Here is a 13,330-nt window from a genome sequence, read left to right as displayed (position 1 = left end):
GTCTGAGGCCAGCCTGGTCTACAGAGAGTTCCAGGATGGGCTCCAGAGCTACACGTAGAAACCCTGCCTTGAAAAAACAATTTTAAAAAAACAAAAACAAAAACAAAAAAAAAAACAGAGCAAGCCATGGAGGATCTGTGATGAAATCTGGTGCCCTCTTCTGGTGAATAGGCATACATGCAGGTAGAACATAGGCATACATGCAGGCAGAACATAATAAGTAAAAAATTATATAAATAAGTAAAACATTATATAAAAATTATACTAAAATTATATAAATAAAAATTATATGAAATAATAAATAAAATTTTAACAAAGCCCCCCAAACTAAGCAAGCAAACAAACAAACAAAAGAATGAGAAACAAAACTTGAAACCCAAGGGGGAAAACATATATGAGTAAATAAATGGATTTAAATATTGAGCTGGGTCTGGTGGGCATAGGCCTAGAACCCCAGCTATTTGGGAGGCTGTAGTTAAAATACATTTTTACCATAAATTTTAAGACTAGTGTTTAAGCTGGGTGGTGGTGGCGCACGCCTTTAATCCCAGCACTCGGGAGGCAGAGGCAGGCGGATCTCTGTGAGTTCGAGGCCAGCCTGGTCTACAAGAGCTAGTTCCAGGACAGGCTCCAAAGCTACAGAGAAACCCTGTCTTGGAAAACCACACAAAAAAGAAAGAAAACAAAAATAAAAAATAAAAAAAAAAACAAAAAAAGAAAAGAAAAGAAAAGCTGATGTTTTTAATACCTTTTTAAAGGACGCTGCTAAAATAGCCAAGGACCTGAGACCAGATAGGTCGTGACCCCTAGGGGGAAACCTCCTGCTACCGTGCTACTAAATGGCTCCAGATGACGCATTGCTATCTGGGCCCATAGTTCAGAGCCTTATCCAACCCTCCTCAGAGAAGCCTCTTTTTGCAGTAGATGGGAGTTAACACGGAGACCCACAGCCGGACAGTGGGGAACTTTGGTGTGTCTTCATCATACCCCTCCCAGCAAGGCTCAGGGATCGACTCAGAAGAGGGGGCAGAAAGCTGGGAACAGACAGAGGTACTGGATCATTCCAAGGAAAGTCTTCAAGGTCCAGCAGGGCTCATACACAAACAAATTTATTAAGGTTTTGACAGTAGGCACAGGACAGACCTATATAGGCTCAACACAGACAAAATTCCAGTACTGAGAAGGGGAAGTGGACACAAAGTCCCACCCCTAGCCACAAAGCGTACCTACTGTGTATATTAACGGCACTTCAGATCAGCCCCCAGCTGAATCCTGATGTGTGTGTTTGTGCGCACGCATGTGTGTGCGTGTGTGCCTGTATGCATGTGTGTGAGTGTGTGTGTGCATGCGTGTGTGTGTGCGTGCGTGTATTTTGCTTTTGGTATTTTTTTGTCTTATTGGCTTTATTTGTTTTGATTTTTTTGGCTTTGGGGTCATTTTGGGGAGAGAGAAAGAACATGAAGTTGGGTGGGTAGGGATGTGCTGAGAATCTGGGAGGAGTTCGGTGAGGGGAGAGAATATAATCAAGATATGTTCTATGTAAAAAATTTTAAATACATAGATAAAAGAAAAAAGGGTGTTATATGATTCTGATGTACATGGTATAAAGATTCTGGTGTTATATGAAGATTATCAGACATTCTGGGTTCTTTAAATCTAAAGAAAGATGATTTATTAGCCAATGTCTTTGTTTTTTTGACAGAATCTCATATAGCCCAAGCTGGCGCTGAACTTGCTAGATAGCCCTGACTGGCTTTAAATGCCTGATCCTCCTGCCTCTGCCTCCCAAATCATGAGAATACAGTCACTATTCAACTTATCAGTCAATAGTTAATATCCCAGCCATTAAAAAGTATGGCTACTTCTTAGAAAACTTCCTGGGAGTCAAGGGGGAACTACAGGAATAATACATAGGAAATAGAACACAGCAAGGGAGCAGAAGGTTTGTTACCAATTCCCTCCCCCTGGGGCGATTCCACCCGACGAGAGGCACACAAGTTCAGTTCTGAGTGACAGAAATAAAGATGCTTGCTATTTTGTGATTTCTTTCCCTGTATTTTAAACATTTCTACAAATTAAAAGTGACATACAAATCTATCCAAAGCCCTTTTTATTGTCTTTATAAAGTCAAGCAAGGGGCAGAGGACCTAAATTGGGTCCCCAGTACACACAGCGCGTCAAGGCCCAATCCGGGCTGGAGGTCAGGGGAGCCGCACCCGCCACGTCCGCTCGCTGGCTTTCGGTTTCCGTGTGTCTCCATCTTGTCTACGCAGATCCGCAGATCCGACGCCCGCAGAGTGAAGTCGCGGCGACCTGAGCCACCCCAGCCGCCACTTAAGGCAGACGGGTACGTGACCTGCGCGGTGTAACCCGCGCGCCACACTCGCTCCTTGCAGCGCCGCGTCCCCCCCCCCCCCCCCAATCCCAGCTGTGAGCCTCCTGGCTCGGCCCTGGAGGCCGCTGGAGTCGCACTCTGGCGAGCACCGGGGACGACGGGAGGAACGGGGAGGACTGCAGTTCCTCCGCCGGCTTGGTCTGCCTGGCACCGGCCTGGACGGTGCGCCCCCAGCGCGGTTCCCCACCTCCGCGGCCCTGCGCCCCTTCCCACTGTGCGGGTCCCAGCAGGGCGGCCGCAAGAGGCGACAGCCCCCAGCCCGAGGTGGCCTGATGTGTTCAGGCGATGGGACCCGCGGGGAAGTAGCCCTTAAAGGACTCTTGAGCATCCGGAGGAGAGGAGGGAGCACCCTTGAACCCTAGGGGGATCACACCTGTGTCCCCAGGCGGAAAACTGAAGATTAACTTTGCTGGTCGAGCCACAATAGCCTTGCGTAAACGTCTTGAGAATTACTCATTTCCTGGAGTTGAAATGTCCTAACTAGCCGTTTTTGAAAAGTTGAAAGGGATCATTTCCTTGTGTGCGTGCTCAAGAGAGTTTACCCAGTGCTCTCAGTTTTACTTTCAGGAGCACAGCGAAGTGCCTCTGCCTTTTCCCAACGCACTTTAGCGTTATTGACAAGAAACGCTTTCCCTGGGAATTGAGAATTCAGTGCTTCTGTCTGTCCGTCCGTTCGTCCCTCCGTCCGTCCGTCCGTCCCTCCGTCTACCTATCTATCTATCTATCTATCTATCTATCTATCTATCTATCTATCTATCTATCTATCTATCTATCTATCTATCTATCATCTTTCCATACATCCGTCTACCCCTTAAAGTAAGCCTGATTCTACTCTTTTCTCTCTCACTTCAGACTGGCAGAACTCTGATTATTTCAAGATGTTTTCTCTTAACCAGGTCTGGATTTGCTTGGGAGAGTTAAGTTCGCTTGAACATTAACAAAGGAACACCATAGAACAAAGGCCACTGTGTTCCCTGGAAGTAAATCCAAGCTCTAATAAATCCCTCCGGGTTGTGTTAACCTTTGCTTCTACAGTAAGAAGCGTAGGGCCAGTAGGGGGTCGCCTAAGTCAGACCTTGACCAATGGGGATGGTCTTAAATGAGAAAGAACATGACTCCCCTCACACTGCCACCTATGGTTTGAAAAAGGTTCTGAACAAAAAGTTCAGCTCTCCCATATGTCAAACAATCGTATCACAAATTTGTAAGCAAATTATTGGTTTTTTTTTTTATGTTTTGGCTTTCTGAGACAAGGCTATGTAGTCTTGGCTATCCGTGAACTCACAGATATATATCTGTTCACCTACCTCTGCCTACTGATTGCGTTGCTAGGATTAAGGCTTGCAGGCTGTTGGTCACTGTTGCTGGGAGCCAGGGCAGCCATAGTCTGTAGCCAACTGAAAAGTCTTCATTCCAGTCAGCTGGGACTACACTTTAGATATTCAGGACCTCAGGGTAGTTCCCAATGTCCGGAACATGGGGTTTTTGAAGGCAGAAACCGGGTCTTAGCTTCTCACTTGGCAGCTGGTGGTGGAGTGGGGGTGGGGGTGTTGGCACTTTGCTTAAACAAGTAATTTGACAGACGCTAAGATAAGAGAGTTAGCTGGAAGGGCAGGTTTGCACCAGTAGGCTGTTTAACAGAGGCTTAGCCAGCCAGGGCACCTTGACCTAGAACAGAGTTGGGCAATTTTCTGTGGGATTCTCCATCAAAAAGCTCAGATTCTAGTTAAACGTGAAAGGGCCTCAGCAAAAAATTGAGCATGGAAGAACCTTTACCCTTGTCCTGTCTAACTGTTAAGTGCATTCTGAATGTTTTCCTTACAGGAACTTTCTTTTTGGTCAACAATTCTTTTACCTGTAGCTTTTGTGTTGAATGACTTGGTAAAATGGATTTTTCATTTTTTAACTGGGTCTTATTATGTAGCTCAAGTTCGTGATCTTTCCTCTTTAGCAACGCCTCGCAAAAAAAGAAAGGAAGGAAGGGAAAAAAAAAAAGAAAGGAAAGGAAAGGAAAAGGGGGGCTGGCGTGCGCCACACTCAGCTTCTTTTTCTGCAGGTTTTATGTTGTCCTTTGTTTTTGGTGACTTTTGAGCTTGTTTGAGCACGTCATCACTTCCAAACCGAAACCGGTAGGCGTCCCCACGGGGGAGGAGGGTAGTGAGTGGGTTTTGGAACCTTGGCTCTTCGGTTCCGCCCACAGAAGCGGAAGTGAGTTTGGTTTTGTGGCTTTTTTTTTTTTTTTTTTTTTTTGCACTTTCCAGGGCTTTCTTGTGAGGGTCTTGGGCTCCAGCATGGCTTGGCTCCGTCTTTTGTGGTCCGGGGGTCGCCGTTCACATCTCCCCGGAGCCCTTGTCTTTGGTCGTTGGAACGGGACGATGTCCTTTTCGCTGGGCGGGTACCAGCGGTCGTAGACCTGTTGGACTTGCTGGCCCACGTCACCTGGCTAGCAGCTGGGGCCAGCTGTGCAGGCCGACTTTCCAGCTGGAGAGGCTACCTCTTGATGTCTGTGTTCTTCCCAGTATCTCGTTCCGTCCAGTTTTCTGGAGGTCTCCGGCGAGGACAGGCGGCATTCTGAGCCACTGTTGAGTAGGGGGAGCCGGCGATCGCCCGGCGTGAGTAAACCGAGACCCTGTCCATTCCCTTCTATTCTGATCTTTCCCCAGGGACTGCGGGAATTGGGGGAGCTGCCCCTTGGTTAATCAGAAAAGGGTTCGTTTCCTGTCTTCCATGCTTGGACCCTTCTGAATTCTTTTGGGGACCCACCCACAGCGCCTCCAGACTTGTGGCATCTTTTAAATGCAAGTTTGGTTCTGTCTTGGAGTGGGGCCAAAGACTGATTAAATTAAACTCGTTACTGGACTCAAATGCCTGCTTGTTAATCCAATGAACTGCCCTGGATGGAGCAAAGTCCTGGACACGGTAGTTGGTTTTGTTTTGTATTTTCTGTAACCTCAGTGTAGAGGTTGCCTGGACAAAGCCCAAGGACAGCCTGCTCTAGGAAGAAGGCCTGCTGGACAGTGTAAGGCAATGGGGACTTGGCCAGGGGCCTTCCTATCCTCAAAGCATTTCTGTTTTTCTTAAATCTGTTGTAATGCCCTAGCTGACCCCAGACTTGACACCCTACCTATAGGAGTGTACCCCACCTTTAACAAGCTGGGGTCACTGTCTTGCCCCTTAGCACGGGATTTCACTTCGTACTTTGCATTTTAATATACCAAACCTTTTGGGCAAGTTCCTGGGTTTAGGGCTTACAAAGTAACTAGAGACCCTACTCCTCTGGCCCCGCCCCCGCCCCATCCCTGCCCCGCCCCAAGAGTGTTTTCCCTAGAGACAGCCAAAGGCTGCTGGTTCCACTCTTTTACACATTGCTGTGCTCAACTGCAGTCTGTTTGATTAAAAAAAAAATGTGCATTTTGTTCCCCTCAACCTCCCCACTTATTTTTGTATGATGGTCTTTCTCTACGGTGTCTTTCAGAATTGATGTTTGTGGGATCGTCATTTCTGCTTCTCCTACCCTAGCGCCCCTCCCTGTTCCCATCTTTGCACAGTGGTCGCTTGAGAATGTGAATCTCTGCAGGTTGTTTCGTTTGCCCTGATTCCCCCCTCCCCCGTTTAATTCTTAGCTTTGGGGAATAATTTCTTCTTTTGTGTCACGCTTGAGTTATTTGTGTGCTTGGAGCGTTTCTTCCCTGGTAAATCGTGCCCGGGTGCTCTATTTACGCTGATTTGATGATCTGCCCTCATGGCCACTTTTTTTTTTAAATATTTATTTATTTATTATGTATACAATATTCTGTCTGTGTGTATGTCTGCAGGCCAGAAGAGGGCACCAGACCTCATTACAGATGGTTGTGAGCCACCATGTGGTTGCTGGGAATTGAACTCAGGACCTTTGGAAGAGCAGGCAATGCTCTTAACCACTGAGCCATCTCTCCAGCCCCCCTCATGGCCACTTTTTCTTTGGCCGTTTAATGCCAGAAAACAAAGACAACTCCACAGCAAGAAGCCTCAGTTTTGTTATTTTCCTCTATCTGGGTTTTCTCTGTCCTTTGGAAGAATTAAGTTCTACTAGCTTGGTGGCAGATTCACTATGTACTCCAGATTGTGTCTTCTGCAGGGAGCGCTTCAAGTGAAGGATGTAGTTAAAGATGACAGCTCGCCGTAGCCTAGGATGGCCTACGTGTCACCAGGCAGCACAGGCTAGCTTGGAATTCTCCAAATCCTCCTGCCTTAGCTTCCCTTCTGCTAAGACTACTGGCGTGAATCACTTCCCCAGGTGCGTCAGAGTTTTTGATCTGTTTCTAATACCTCCATTCTCTGTTGTAATTGAAAATTCCTGCCATTTAAACGACTTCTCCCAAGGCTTGTTTTGGGGTAAATGACTTCCTTTAATGACCTGATTTCCTAAGTGGGAACCAGAGGGTTCATCTACCTGTGAAATAATTGCTTCTACTTTTTTTTTAAAAAAAACTTCTTGCCGGGTGGTGGTGGCGCACGCCTTTAATCCCAGCACTTGGGAGGCAGAGGCAGGCGGATCTCTGTGAGTTCGAGACCCGCCTGATCTACAAGAGCTAGTTCCAGGACAGGCTCCAAAACCACAGAGAAACCCTGTCTCAAAAAACCAAAAAAAAAAAAAAAAAAACAACAAAAAAACAACAACAACAACAAAAAACTTCTTACACTTCTTTTGCCTTTATACATCTGTGGTCTTAAAAAAAATAACCCATTTTGCTTGTTGCTTTCAATAGTAGTTTTTGTTTGTAATCAAATCTCCTGGAGCCTGGACCACCCTTGAACTCCTGATCCTCCTGCCTCCATCTCTCTAACTATAGGAGTGACCACCATACTTGACTGACAAGCATTTTTTAAGATCAGTCAGATCTTTGTTTTAAAGACCAGGTACCTGACAGACCTCTTGCTCAAACGCCTCTAGGTGTTAGGGAGCCCACCAAAGCCTCCTGACAGACCTCTTGATCAAACGCCTCTAGGCATTAGGGAGCCCACCAAAGCCTCCTGAATGGTCACAACTTCCTCGCAGGATTCAGAATGAAAGTGTACGCATGTCTCCCTATGCTGTCTGAACTCCCCTTCTGATTAGGAAAACCCGAAGCAGTCAGAAGTTAGGTGCAGAATCCTGACTGGGTTGACTGCTGAAACCACAACCCAGGTTTTCTGCCTGACTTGTGCTCTGCTTTAACCCCAAGGCTTGCTATTTTAACCCTACAGAAAGCCAAAGCCGTGCCTAAGCCCTGGGGAGTCTATTAAAATGCTGTGGTGGGAACAGAGAGTTTTATATAGATAGCACAAAGCTGCACTCTGGAGAAGGGATCTATTCCCCTCTGCCTAGGCTCTCCACAAACAAGCTGCCGTCATTCAGCCTAAATACAGACTAAGTCTCTCTTTAACCTGGGTTGTTCTCAGGAATGTCAGAGAATCTTAAAGAAGCAGACAGATGAGAAATCAGGGCTGGTAAGAGTATCAAGGATGACTAGATGAAGCAGATGGGAGGTTTTTATTTTATTTTTTTATTATTTTGTCCATTTCAAAGTCTCTCTCTCTGTGTGTCTGTTTTTTAAGATAGGGTTTCTCTGTGTTACTCCTCTGGCTGTCTCGAAACTCCCTTTGTAGATCAGGCTGGTCTCGAACTCACAGAGATCCGCCCGCCTCTGCTTCCTGAGTGCTGGGATTAAAGGCATGCACCACCACCGCCTGGCACAAAGAAAACTTTTTATAATTAGAAAAAAAAAATCTATAGTGGAAGGCATTTTGGAAGCTTTATATCCTTGTTATATGTATGACTTTAGTTTTCAAACTGGTCTGTCTACTGAAGGGCCAATCTAGAGAATCTGTGTAATGCATGAAATGTATTTGCCTGGCTGAAATTTTGATTCAAGCCAAGCTTCAAATCCACTAAACATTGCGCTATTCTCTCAGGCATTTAGGGTTGTTTCTTAGCTTACCTTTGTATGTTCATTTTATTTTTTAAAGACAGCGTCAGTACGTGGCCCAGCCCAGGTTGGCCTTGAACCTGCTGTTCTTCTGCCTCAGCCCCGCGTGTGCTGGATTTGCAAGTGCCTATTACCAGGCCTTGAGAAAGAATGTGGTTCTTCCTGACTGTGGTGTGATTCCTCTGCCCTCACACCAGATGGGCTAGATAACTAAGACAACAATAGCAGTCAAAGACAAGGCCCAGCCACCCCTTTTTCCTTTGTGTTCCTTAAAAATGAGATTTGGTTTCCAAACTCGGGTTTTACCAAAACATTAAAGTTTGAAATTTTGCCTAAACCGAGCAGTTTGGCCTCTTTAAGGGGAGGGGGTCTTACCAGCTTACAGGTTCTGCCTACGACCATGCCCAGCCTCTTATAATCATATCATTTCCCTTACACAACCCTGTGGTCACTTCATGCAGTGTAGAATAGTCACAGGCACTGTCCCCATGGTCCAGGTATGATACCCTGTCATGTCACCAATTCCATCTTGCTTCAGTATCGCTTGCAGAGGGGCCAGGACAGTCCATGTGTGCCCATCTGCTGCAGCCGTGTGGTCGTGTGTTCGGATTCCTGCCTAGAATGGAAGGCGAGCTCTTGTCTATCACGGACTACCTCCCGTGAAGTATAAAATAAACGCCGGAAGATAGTAAACACTGCTGCGAAGATCCAGATCGGGGACCAGGACAAGCCATGGCAGAGAGCTGGAAAGATGCAGAATTTCGGCCTGATGCTCAGATGGGCTAGGGAACCTTCTGTGGAGGCACCTACGCTGAGGTAGCACGGAGATATTTGGAGTTGGATTATGGGTAACGCACAGAAGTAGGAGGATACACGTAGCGCTTGGGCCGGGTATGAAAAGTTTGCCCCAGCAATAATTTCACTTTCGTTAGGCCACGCCCACCAACCGGATTCCGGTTTCGCTGCTCCTAGCGACTCTGCTCATGTTTCTGGATCCAGCTAGAAGATCTTTCTGCCTCTATGTCCAAATTCTGGGATTATAGGTGTGTGCCTGCCATGTCCCCACTTTGTAGGTGGACTCTTCTGTCCCGCAAGCCAGTTTCCAAATAAACCACACAGAAACTCCGTATTACTTACGAAAGCTCAGCCTGTAGCTTAGGCTTGTTTCTAACTAGCTCTTATAACTTAAATTAACCCGTTTCTGCTAATTTATGCGCTGCCCTGAGACTCATGGCTTGTTACCTCATCTCCACGTCTTGCTTCTTCTACGTCTGTCTGGCGACTCTCGGCGTCTTTGCCCTTCTTCCTAGCATCCTCTCTGCTCTGAAAATCCCGACTCACTATTCGTTGTCCTGCTTTTTGTTAAACCAATCCGAGCTACACGTCTTCACAGTGCACAAAAATATTATTCCACAACATCGCACTTCTTGAAGTCCTCATTTTTTTTTTAATTTTATTTTTTAAGTTTTTTTTTTTAAGACAGAGTTTCTTACGGGCGGTGGTGGCGCACGCCTTTAATCCTAGCACTTGGGAGGCAGAGGCAGGCGGATCTCTGTGAGTTCGAGACCAGCCTGGTCTACAAGAGCTAGTTCCAGGACAGGCTCCAAAACCACAGAGAAACCCTGTCTCGAAAAACCAAAAAAAAAAAAAAAAAAAAAAAGACAGGGTTTCTCTGTGTAACAGCCCTAGCTATCCTGGAACTTGCTCTGTAGGCCAGGCTATACTCGAACTCACAGAGATCCACCTGCCTCTGCCTCCCGAGTGCTGGGATAAAAGGCGTGCACCACCGCCGCCTGGCTCCCACCTTATTTTTTTTTGTTTGTAGCATTGAATTTGGGGCTTCACACACGCTAAACAAGTGCTCTGCCACCACTACAGCCCTAGCTCTGTTTCTACTTTTTGAGACGATCTCACCAAGTTGCCCAGGCTGGCCTTGAACTCAGTGAGTCCCAGTCAGGTCTTGAGCCTTCGGTTCTTCTACCTCAACTTCCTGGGTGGCTGAGATTGCAGGTCTGTGTCACCAGGCTTGACTTTAAAGCCCCCCACTTGGTGCTTCCCTTACCTTGGCAACATGGGAAGTTTGGAAGGGACATTTGTCAAGCAGTGTATAAAATAATATTTAAAAAGCCTCTACGTTTGTATCATTTCATAATTGGGACCATTTATCATCTGTGGGCAACATTACTTGTATGCGTGAAATGCGTTGCTTGTGAAGCCAAATAATTTTTAGTGCATGTTGTATCACCGATAATAATCACGGCTCGTAACATCCCAAATTAGCACGTGTGCATTATTTGGTCCCAGGCAATGGTCTTCTGGACTGTGTTTTAATGCGTATTGGTAGCACCACCAACTGGGAGCCCCAGGAGGAGTATTGCACACCCTCGTTTGACTAACTTGAGAAGGGTTGGAAGGTGGTATTTGAGGGATACCTTCTATTTAAAATGCCCACAGCCGGGGCGGGAAGGGTAAGTTTATTGTATTAGGTATTCTGCTTGCCACCATCTATGGGTCCTGGGCACAAATGGAGGGAAAAGATGGGTCATGACGTTCAGGGTGAGTGCATATAGCACTATGAGAAGCCTGCATTGCATTTATCATCCAGAGTCTGGCAGACTCCGACCTCAAGTACTTCATGTTCTCTTTCCTTTTTTTATTTTAAGGACTTTAACCTTTTTCTTTTCTCTCCCAAGGCTGCATATATTTTTAAACACACTGTAAACCATTTAGAGGTTTTGTCTTTGAATCTATCTTTACTGTGTAGCTCTCTTTTTCTCACCACATGAGTCTTTAATTTGCCAAGCAATATGGCAGGATTAAAACTGTGGCTTTGATGGCTGGATCCAGTCCATTCCTTAGCTTTCTGAGAGTCTATCCTAATGGCGGAGGTACCGGCCGGAGCCATGTTTATTACAACTCTATGGTGTTTCAAGGTCCCTGCCCCACCAAAAAGCCCTGGTCAGCTTTTTATCAACACCATTTAAGTGTTTCGTGGCAGGACCTCTTAAAAGAGCTGCAAGGTTTTGCAGCTAAAGCTGAGTCAGGAAGCCTCTTTTAAATGAGAGTGCAGAACCCAGCTGAGAAAATGCTGCTATTAATAAGCCATGCTTAACTCTGTTCTTTTCTGTCTAGAATTACTTCCCAAGCTCTCTCAGGCTTTATGTGGATGCAGTTGTCCATGTGGGTGCCATTTGTTGACTGAGGATTTTTGTCCCACCAAGTCCCACATCTATTTAGTCCCAAAGAAACACACAGATGGGCTAGAGAGATGGCTCAGAGGTTAAGAGCACTGGCTGATCTTCCGGAAGTCCTGAGTTCAATTCCCAGCAACCACATGGTGGATCACAACCATCCGTAATGAGATCTGGTGCCCTCTTCTGGCCTGTAGGCATACAAGGAGGCTGAACACTGTGTACACAATAAATAAATAAATCTTAAAAAAAAAAAAAGAAACACACAGATGTCTACATTAATTATAAACTGATTGGCCTATTAGCTCAGGCTTCTTATTGACTCTTATATATTAGCTCATAATTCTTGTTTGTGTTGGCCACGTGGCTTGGTATCTTTTTCGTCGAGGCAGTCACATCTTGCTTTCTTCCTCTCTGGGTGAGAACTGCGGACTTGTACTTCACATTCTTGTCTCCAGCTTCTTGGGTGCAGAGTTTGCTGCTGCTCTCTGTCCCCGGCAAGATAGGCTTCACGTGTGACTGCCTAAGTCACCGCGATCCTGTAATAGTTTTCACACTGTGCTTCCGTGGAGGTGGCTTTGCTGTCGCTGCTATGGCCCCGCCTTCCTTCGGGCAGAAGGCAAATAACAGCTTCAGTACGTCCCAGGAAGCTAACCGGTCCCACTGGTTGCTGTGTGGCTGATGGGAACATTTCGTGTTATGGTTCGTGTGTAGGTTCTGTGAATCTGTTGGAGACGCCCGACCAAAGTTACCACATCTTATTGTTACCTTTTCCGGCTAATGCTAGATGCCGCCGGGGGTGTGTTAAGCGATTGGCTGGGAGCTTGTTCCATCCTCCACCTCAGGAGTTACTGACCACGCCTGAGTGGTCCCTTCCAGGAAGGATTTGCACAGTAGGTGGAATTCGTCTGGGTCTTGCAAGTTAAGACGGGCTTGACGGGTGGAAAAAGTGTAATCAAGGTAGAGGCTCATGGGAGACACTTGCTGAGGTTTAATTAAGGCCCTGTGTGTTGGACCCAGCTAAAGATGAGGGCAGACACCAGGCGTAGCCTTGTGCAGACGATATGGAGACCTGCCGTGGGAGAAGGGCTGTCACTGAAAGGTTTAAATTAAGAGACTCTCAAGCACGAACCAGAGCTTCTGCAAGTTCATTCTGACCAAAATATAAATGCACACAGCTTAAAGCCAGAGGCCAGAGGTTGAATGAGTCCTTTAGGGAGAATTTAGGGAGCAGGTACAGAGGGTTCTGGGAAGGTAGGATGGCCAGAGAAGGCTTGGATAGAAATAGTGGAGAGGGGTGTCCAGGGAAAGAGCTTTAAGGAGAAATTGACAGTATCTGGCAGAGCAGAGCAGACGCACGAAGACTCCTTTTTAGTTATGTGTTCTGGTGTATATTTAAAACACATACGTTTAAGACAGTTGCACAGTAGAATACTTGCGTAGTGGGACAGACAGACAGGTCCATTGCCTCACCTGGCTGCCCCTCTGTGGCAAGAGTAGTTCTCAATCTACTCATTAGCAGAAATCCTAAACATAATACACTTCCAGCAAAAATTTTCAGCACAGAACACCTCCTTGAGCAAAAAATCCTGAGAACAACGAACTAGTTATAGTTCTCAGACTGTAGTTCAGTCTTTCGCTTGCTCATCCTGCCTGTTTACCTCCCCACTTCCTGTCTCACCATTGGCTGTGGTAACCACTGTTTATTCTCCACCTCCATATGTGTGATATATTTTTTTAAAAGTTAGATACTACATATAAGTGAGGCCATGCAGACTTTTTCCCATGTTTTTCTT

The 13,330-nt window shown here is 46.3% G+C and overlaps 1 protein-coding gene across 2 annotated transcripts in view; it reads left to right on the top strand.

Moving 5' to 3' along the window:
* The first annotated feature begins 2,193 nt into the window (after positions 1 to 2,193).
* Positions 2,194 to 13,330, top strand: part of Cflar (CASP8 and FADD like apoptosis regulator) — a 49,531-nt gene continuing 38,394 nt past the window's right edge. The window contains exon 1 of one of the 2 annotated variants that reach the window (XM_057758444.1): positions 2,194 to 2,347. The gene's annotated coding sequence lies outside the window, so the exon portion shown is untranslated. The remainder of the gene's footprint in view (positions 2,348 to 13,330) is intronic. The other variant, XM_057758445.1, reaches the window with a different exon arrangement.

This window comes from Chionomys nivalis, chromosome 26 (assembly GCF_950005125.1).
Source record: "Chionomys nivalis chromosome 26, mChiNiv1.1, whole genome shotgun sequence".
Taxonomy (NCBI): Eukaryota; Metazoa; Chordata; class Mammalia; order Rodentia; family Cricetidae; genus Chionomys; species Chionomys nivalis.
The sequence above is the reverse complement of the archived record's forward strand: the minus strand, read 5'-3'. Positions and strand labels throughout refer to the sequence as shown.